Raw genomic sequence first — 9,541 nt, 5'->3', positions numbered from 1 at the left:
CTTCAATGCAATCCGTCACATAATCTTCAATTTCAGATTCACCTTGCTTCTGGGGTTGACAGATTGAATGTCGAAAGAATAATCTTCATTTCTTGCTCCTTCGAATGCGAATTTTTCGATGCTCACGGATGAAGCCTCGGCTCAGAAGATCTTCAATACAGTCTCCACGAGTCTCATCTACACCTGAAATCACTTTTCAAGACAAAACAAAACTAAAAGAAAAATTAGCACACAAAAAAATATTTTTGGATTTTTGATATTTTCTAGAAAAATAAAAACAGAAACAAAAATATTTTTGGATTTTCTGAACAAGAAATAACACTATTTTTGGATTTTTAATTTTCTGATTTTTGTTTGATTTTTGAATTATTTTTAATTGTCCTCCTAAAATTTGTGCATAGAGGAAAACTATGAACAAATTTAACAAAAATAAAATGATATCTAACTTTAAGAATGATTTGGGATCAAAGTTTTTAGACAGCCTTTATCCACTTGTCGGTACTTTCCATCTTCACGTCTTTGTCTGGTCGATCGCCGGTATTGTTGTCCACTTAAACACGAAAAATTGTGACAAAATTGGGACATACTATAAGTGACAAGACAATGTGATCCTAAATTCCTAGATATTATATTTAAACCTAAGTTTCTAGATACTATATCTTAAGGACCATTCAGCTGACGACGACCAGGGATATTGTTGTCCACCTAAATTGAGCAGCGAGATCTATAGACAATCTTTTTTAATTGTACTGGAACACGTTTCCCGCTTCCAGATATGCCCCAACCATCAAGAACTTCCAGAGTACTCCTTACACCGGGTGAGCAGACAACCATTCAGAGAGAGGATAGATTCAGAATTCTATTACTTATTACTTCAGAAGGGTTGAGAAGTAGAAGGTTGCATATGCTGTGTACCAGGTCGGATTAGAAGTCACGCAAAGGAGACAGCATATGGCTAACAGATAAGAAGTTTTTCACATATATAACATGCAGAGAAATAGAGTTGCATATGTTGTGTACCAGGTCGGATTGGAATTCACGCAAAGGAGACAACATATGACTAACAGACAGAAAGAAAGAAAATGATATTCTACATACCTAATTTATCGGAATTTACCAGTCGCCCCATCCAACCGGAATTAAGGACAAAATCCGCACATCGAGGAAAAGTTAAACCACGGTTCCAAGTACGGGTTCAATTAATGTGATGAGTAGATTCCCATATATATCTCCCTACTCAACCTATCCAAGTGTCGTATTGTCAGGCTAAACGGAACTATCTAGGTCAAGATTTGTCAAGTCATTTGATTTCCTAAGTTCAACTCTGCCTAGTCATGTCCATTTAGAATCTTTCGTGCCTACCGACACATCAAACCAGAGCATAGACCCTTCAACTTTGGGTACGTTATGTAGACTCAGGTTGCCTATTATCACATAATCATATTGTGACATCCCCAAAATCACGTCCAAAAAAGACCGATTTTGTTTATGCTTTGTTTAAAAATCAGAGTAACATTTTAAATAAAAGTGTTGCGGAATTTGTCCCAAAACAAAATATGATAAAGATTTATCAAAAGCATTTCCATAGAAATGTATTTCATTAAAAGACTTGGGATGTCATGTCCGTACATATCAAAAGCATAAACAGTACAATATAAGCCTTACTACATTATTTCATATCTACAGGCCTATATCCATAATCCCTTGTCCAGACATCATATCTATGCTCAAGCGCCACTACCTGTAATACATAAAACTGAGTGAGTCAGGCTTGGGAGCCTGGTGAGCACATAGGGTTTTCAACCCACAATAAATAAGTTTATTAATTTCATCAATCAACAATAACCCGATTACCCGTTCTCGTTATCCTCACTTTACGTCCCTAAACACCTATCATACGGGACCTAGCCTAAGGATCATTATCGGGACGGACACTACTGCTAAGGAAATTCCTCAGCAATAAATGTCCTAAACGCAACCATGTGGGGGATGGAGTACACCGGTGAACACATCGTTCACAAACACCTACAGGTTGTGAGCCTGCTAGTGTTCCAATGGACTGTCTAGAAGAGTCCGTGGTCGGCATCCATACTCCGCTGGATGACAGAATCAACAACACCAACATCGATGCCTCTCATCATTTTATCACACATCACCTATTACATCTACCCATGTTTTACCCCAACATTTTCGTAGATATAAAATACATATACAGTTTAAATCAGTGAAAACATGTATAACAATGTTCATCTGGCATAGATAGCAAGTATTCAGATAATATGCACACATAGCACGTAATTTATATAAAATACTTCATATCTATGTGTAAGCTGAAAGTAACTATGCACTCACTTGTTAAAGTGATGATTCCAAAATCGGGCATCGCTTGCTTCTAACGATTCTATTTTCCTTCGACGAAACCTAACATTATTATCGCTAAATTTTAGTCTAATATTTACCGTGACCAACTATTAGTCTTAGTATTATTATTATTATTATATAAGCGTTAAACAATATTTTCCAACCACTATATACAGACAGGGCCAGACATAAAACACCAGAGGGCAGGACCATTTTGGCATATAGCACTTCTGAAATCCAACAACCCTATGCGGCCCTTTAAACCAGATTCCCCGTACTGCGAGTAGTTAAAAAAATATATTATAACGACACTTATATAAGTTATAATAATAGCTCAAATATTTATTATAAGTTCATAATAACAATACTAATTTCAAATATAAGCTATATTAAAATAAGGTAAGCATAACTTACTTACAAGGGGGTTTTAGCTAGCAGTCGGGCTCTGCAGGGGCAGAACTTCGTCGCTGAATCTTTCTAAGAAAGATTCGTGTAGCGCTTCATCGCTCACCTTACTATACTAAACTATAGAAAGAGAAGTCGAATCACGAGGGACCGAAATGCTCGGGGGATAAGGAGAGAAAGACTCTTGAATCAAGAGAATGATGCAAGAAATATGAGAGCCCAAGGCTCTTATTTATACTAATTGAATTTTCAAAAACCACCATCCATAATTACTTAATGACCTTTTAGTTATATAAACAACTAAACACCCCTCTATAATACTATTTTAAATGGATTTAATGATATTTGTACTAAACTAATGTCGAAAGAACTCAACATTAGTCTTATAATGACCGCATCGTCGATACCTTTCTAATGATATATACATATGTATATATATGTGTACGTATACATGATTTATACTTTATTTTAATACGTAAATATGCTATTATAATTTTTAACTCGTTCATACGAACTCCGTTTTTGATGTTCTTTATATCCACCCGTAGGTGGAGACGTACTCTACAACTTTTGTTTAGACTCCATCGGCTAATTTTGACTTTATTTTTAAAATTATATTTTTAACAGGCCGGGACAGGATTGGTCTGTTTAAAATCTCATAACTTCTTCATACGAAGTTAGATTTGGGCGTTCTTTTTATGGACACTCTCAGTTTAACATAGTCTACGAATTTCATTTAGATTTCTAAGGCTAAAAGTCGCTCTATCGTAAGTTCAGTATTTATGCTTCCTGATGTCGTGCCGGTTCCGTCGTGAAACTTCGACGGGTCATAACTTCTTCGTTATAACTCAGATTTCGACATTCCTTATATCCCCGGAATCCTTGTTTCGACCACTACAACTTTATGTAAAGATATCGGGATTATCTCACACTTTAATTTTGACGTTTATTTTTATTCTTTATTAATTATACATTTATAATTAAACAATATACACATAAACACACATAATTCACATAATACTCAAATATTTCATCTTTATTACTTCAAAAAGAGTTACAATAGTTGACCTAGACTATTACATTGACAAATATGCTTAGCCCTGAAACCCGGGCGTTACAATTCTCTCCCCCTTACGATGATTTCGTCCCGGAATCATGCATCAGCAAACAGATGTGGATAGCGACTCATCATGTCATCCTCTGTTTCTCAAGTGAGATTCGGCCCATTCGAATGTTTCCATCGGACTAGCACTAAGTCGACCATCTTGCGTCGTAACTTCTTAGTCTTACGGTCAACAATTGCCTCAGGCTCTTCGATCAGCCTTTTATTCTCATCCATCCTTAACTCTGAGATTGGAATTATGTCGGGAACGTCTCTCGTGAATTTCCTCAAATAACACACATGGAAGGTGTTATGAATACCATTGAGTTCTTCGGGCAATTCCAGCTTGTAAGCTTGGTTCCCAATCTTTTGAAGAACTTTGAAGGGTCCAATAAACCTTGGACTCAACTTTCCTCGTTTCCCGAATCTTATAAGTCCCTTCCATGGTGAGACTTTAAGTAAAACCAAATCCCCAACTTCGAAGGTCATCGGTCGTCTTTTCTTGTCGGCATAGCTCTTCTGACGATCCTGAGCTGCTAACATTCTTTCCCTAATCACCTTCAACTTTTCAGCAGTCTCATGGACTATCTCGGGGCCCATAAACTGCTTCTCTCCAGCTTCAAGCCAACAAGACGGCGTACGTCACTTCTGTCCATACAAAGCTTGGTAAGGTGCCATCTTGATGCTCGAGTGGAAACTGTTGTTGTACGAAAATTCTACCAGAGGTAAGTGCTCGTCCCAGTTCCCTTGGAACTCGAGGGTACATGCTCTCAGCATATCTTCCAGTGCATGAATCGTTCTTTCGCTCTGGCCATCAGTTTGCGGATGGTAAGCAGTAGTCAAGCACAACTTTGTACCTAACTCCTCTTGTAGACTCCTCCAAAACCTCAACGTGAAGCGATTATCACGATCTGATACAATCGTAAGAGGAACACCGTGAAGTCTTACTATCTCTTTCACGTAAGCATTTGCGAGCTTATCCATAGACCATTTCTCGTTGGCTGCTATGAAGTGTGCACTCTTGGTGAAACGATCCACGACTACCCAAATCATGTCGTGTCCGTTCTTCGTCCTGGGTAGTTTAGTCACAAAATCCATGGTGATGTCTTACCATTTACCCATGGGTATAGGTAAAGGCTCTAAACTCCCATTCGGTTTTTGATGTTGTTCCTTAACTCTCGCACACGTCACGCACTCGGCCACATACTTCGCAACATCGAGCTTCATCGTCGGCCACCAGTAGTAGGGTTTTAGGTCCCTATACATTTTAGTGCTACCGGGATGAATTGTGTACATGGTCTTATGTGCTTCTTCCATCAGAAGGTCTCTTATTCCTCCCGTCTTAGGTACCCAAATTCGATCTTGGAATACCTTCAGTCCTCGACTGTTTGTACCGAACACTAACGTTCTTCCCAAACGTTCTTCCTTTCGGTCATTCTTCTCTAAAGCTTCTTCTTGAGCTTTCCTGATACTTTCCACAATCCTCGAGACAACTTTAATTCTTAACGCTCTTGGCCTTTTCCTTTTAAGATTGACTTTCCGACGGAGAGCATCAGTAACAAAATTTGCTTTACCTGGGTGGTAAAGTATCTCACAGTCGTAGTCCTTGAGTAGTTCTAGCCAGTGTCGTTGCCTCATGTTTAATTCTTTCTGATTAAAGAGATACTGGAGACTCTTATGATCAGTGAAGAGTTTGCACTTCGTGCCGTAGAGGTAATGCCTCTATATCTTTAGAGCAAATACTACCGCTGCCCACTCCAGATCATGAGTGGAGTAGTACTTTTCGTGCTCTTTCAATTGTTGAGATGCGTATGCTATCACGTTTTCTCTTTGGGTCAAAACACAACCCAACCCGACTCCAGATGTGTCACTATAAACTGCGAAGTCTTCAACTCCATCGGGTAGAGAAAGTATCGGTGCTTCGCATAACTTCTTCTTTAGCTTCTCGAACGCCTCTTCGTGTTTCTCACTCCATGTATATGTGGCTCCTTTGTGGGTCAAAGCTGTCAATGGAGCAGCTATCGAAGAAAAGCCTTGGATAAATCGTCGATAATATCCGGCTAATCCTAGAAAGCTTCGGATCTCCGTGGGACTCTTTGGACGTTCCCACTTCATTACAGCTTTGATTTTTGCTGGGTCAACCATTATCCCTTCTTGGTTAACCACATGACCCAAGAATTAGACTTCTCGGATCCAAAAATCACACTTGGAGAACTTAGCGTAAAGCTTCTCCTTCTTTAACACTTCCAACACTTCCCGTAGATGCTTGCCATGCTCCTCTTGGCTTTTTGAGTAGATCAGAATGTCGTCGATGAACACTATCACGGATTTATCGAGGAATGGTTTACAAACCCTATTCATCAAATCCATGAATGATGTTGGAGCATTGGTTAGTCCAAACGACATAACCAAGAACTCGTAGTGTCCATATCTCGTCCTGAATGCAGTCTTCTCAATATCCTGCTCTCTTACTTGCAGCTGATGATATCCCGACCTAAGATCGATCTTTGAGAAGTAGCTCAAACCTTGCAGCTGATCGAATAGGTCGTCAATCCTCGGCAATGGATACTTGTTCTTCACTATTGCCTTGTTCAGCTCTCAGTAGTCTATACACTTTCTCATGCTTCCGTCCTTCTTCTTTACGAATAACACCGGAGCTCCCCAGGGTGATGAACTAGGTCGAATAAAACCGTTGTCCAACAGCTCTTGAAGTTTCGTCATAAGCTCCTTTATCTTCGTCGGTGCTAATCGATAAGGTGATTTTGCTATTGGTGTTGTACTTGGTAACAAGTCTATACGAAACTCCACTTGTCTATCAGGTGGTAATCAGAGAAGATCTTCGGGAAAGACTTCCGGATAATCACACACAACTGCTATATTCTGCACCTCTTTCTTTTCCTTCTTTGCATCGATTACGAATGCCAATTATGATGCACATCCATTGGACAAACGTTTCCTGGCTTTCATCAGGGAGATGATTCCAGAATTCACTCTGCGTTTGTCCCCGTACACCATAAATGATTCCTTTCCGGGTGGGTTTACCCTTACTATCTTCTTTCGACATTGAATCTCAGCATTGTTGGCGCTAAGCCAATCCATACCCAAAACGATGTCGAAACTGTTTAACTCTATGGGTAATAGCTCTTCGTGGAATTCGTTTCTGTTTAGGTCGATGACGATGTTCCTAATACGATCACTAACTGGTACGAATTTGCCACTGGCAACTTCTACAATCAGGGTATTATCAAGTTTTTCTACAGGCAATGCTAATTTCCCACCAAATTTATGCGACACAAAGGAGTAGTTGGCTCCCGAATCAAATAGTATATTTGCAGGCAAACCATTTACAAGAAAGGTACCTGAAACGACATTTGCTGCCTCCTTTGCAGCCTCGAGCGTCATCTGGAAGGCTCTCGCCTTCGACTTTGGTGGTATGTTGGGTCTTCCTGCCTCCTTCTTCTTCGGGCAATCCTTTGAAATGTGCCCCTCCTCGTTGCACTCATAACAGACCTTCTTAGTGAACGTGCATTCGTTGGCGTAGTGCCCAGGATTTCCGCATTTGAAACAAGTGACCCCTCCGTCACACTTTCCAGAATGCTTCTTCTTGCACTTGTCACACCACTTCGCTTCTGATCCTCCTCCTCTCGAACCAGACTTCGAGAATCTACTCTTCTTAAACGGATCTCGAGGATCCGTTAAATGTCCTTTTCTCTCCCACCTCCACTCTCTCTAGACCCTTCTCTCGTATCTGGGTCTCCACATTCTTAGCAGCCCAGATGGCGGCTTTCAGAGTGGTAGTTTGCTTGACCATTGGACCGAAGTCCACTGGTAATCCGAGGGCAAATTTGTTAACCTTGGAGAGTTCAGTTGAAACGAGGCGAGGAACAAGCTTCATTTTCTCAGTAAAGCTTGCAACGTATTCAGTAATGCTCATTCTTCCCTTCTTCAGATTCTGGAATTCGTTGTTGATTTCCAGAAGATCCTGCTCAGAGCAGTATTGCATCTTCAACTGTACCAGGAAATCCTCCCACGACATCTTGCTTGCTTCACCTTTGGGCATTGAATCAGCTAGTAGCTTCCACCAGCTTAGCACTCCGGATTTCAACAGAGGAACCGCGAGAACGGTCTTCTGCCTGTTGCTACACTCGCAACTCTCAAACATCATCTCCATTTCAGAGATCCAGTTCATGACTTCCACCGGTGTCGGGCTTCCAGATAGACTCGGTGGCTTGGATGCCATGAAATCCTTGTATTTGCATCCACGTCCGTCATTTCCTCCATCCTGGTTGTTTTGCCTAACTATCGGTGGGTTGGCTTGACCAACAGTCCCACTGTAGTTTCCCTCCTCAGTCTGCCCTTCGTTCAACTCGGGCTGTTCGATCTGAATAGTCTCTTCCTCTCGATTTTGCTGGAGCAAACGTCTGGTTTCCTCCATTTGACGATCCAACGTAGCCTGGATCATCGCTTGCACTCCGGCCATTGTGACTGGTTCAGGTGCAACTTCTTCTACAACAGGTATTTGTTGAACCACTGGGGGTTGGTTCCTATCTCCATTTGCGTTTACGTTTCCGCTACGGGTCCTTTCCATCTTGATCTATACACCGAATAAGGTGAATTTAGATCTTTATTTAGGATAGACGTTTAAATCGTCCTTATCACTCCAAAACGTTTACATGCTAGTTCCGATATCGTAGTCGTACGTTTAGAATCCTAAACACATAAGGTTTCCAGATCCGGTCGGCAACAGACCATAGATCCGAACAAATAACAGCATATCATGCACAAAGCATTTAGCACATAAAAGCACTTTAGGCATAATTCCTAAAATAAGCTAGTGCTCACACCTCACAATCATCGCTTAGCATTCTAAGTTAAAGTCTAGAAATCCTACAAATTCCTAGTTCGCTTAAACTAATGCTCTGATACCAACTGTGACATCCCCAAAATCACGGCCAAAAAGACCGATTTTGTTTATGCTTTGTTTAAAAATCAGTGTAACATTTTAAATAAAAGTGTTGCGAAATTTGTCCCAAAACAAAATATGATAAAGATTTATCAAAAGCATTTCCATAGAAATGTATTTCATTAAAAGACTTGGGATGTCATGTTCGTACAGATCAAAAGCGTAAACAATACAATATAAGCCTTACTACATTATTTCATATCTCCAGGCCTATATCCGTAATCCCTCGTCTAAACATCATATCTATGCTCGAGCGCCACTACCTGTAATACATAAAACTGGGTGGGTCAGGCTTGGGAGCCTGGTGAGCACATAGGGTTTTCAACCCACAATAAATAAGTTTATTAATTTCATTAATCAACAATAACCCGATTACCCGTTCCCGTTATCCTCACTTTACGTCCCTAAACACCTATCATAAGGGACCTAGCCTAAGGATCATTATCGGGACGGACACTACTGCTAAGGGGATTCCTCAGCAATAAATGTCCTAAAGGCAACCATGTAGGGGATGGAGTACACCGGTGAACACATCGTTCACAAACACCTACAGGTTGCGAGCCCGCTAGTGTTCCAATGGACTGTCTAGAAGAGTCCGTGGTCGTCATCCATACTTCGCTGGATGACAGAATCAACAAAACCAACATCGAGGCCTCTCATTATTTTATCACACATCACCTATTACATCTACCTATGTTTTACCCTAACAT

Source organism: Lactuca serriola, chromosome 7 (genome assembly GCF_051521515.1).
Source record: "Lactuca serriola cultivar US96UC23 chromosome 7, Lser_US96UC23_V15, whole genome shotgun sequence".
Lineage (NCBI taxonomy): Eukaryota > Viridiplantae > Streptophyta > Magnoliopsida > Asterales > Asteraceae > Lactuca > Lactuca serriola.
Note: the sequence above shows the minus strand (reverse complement) of the source record.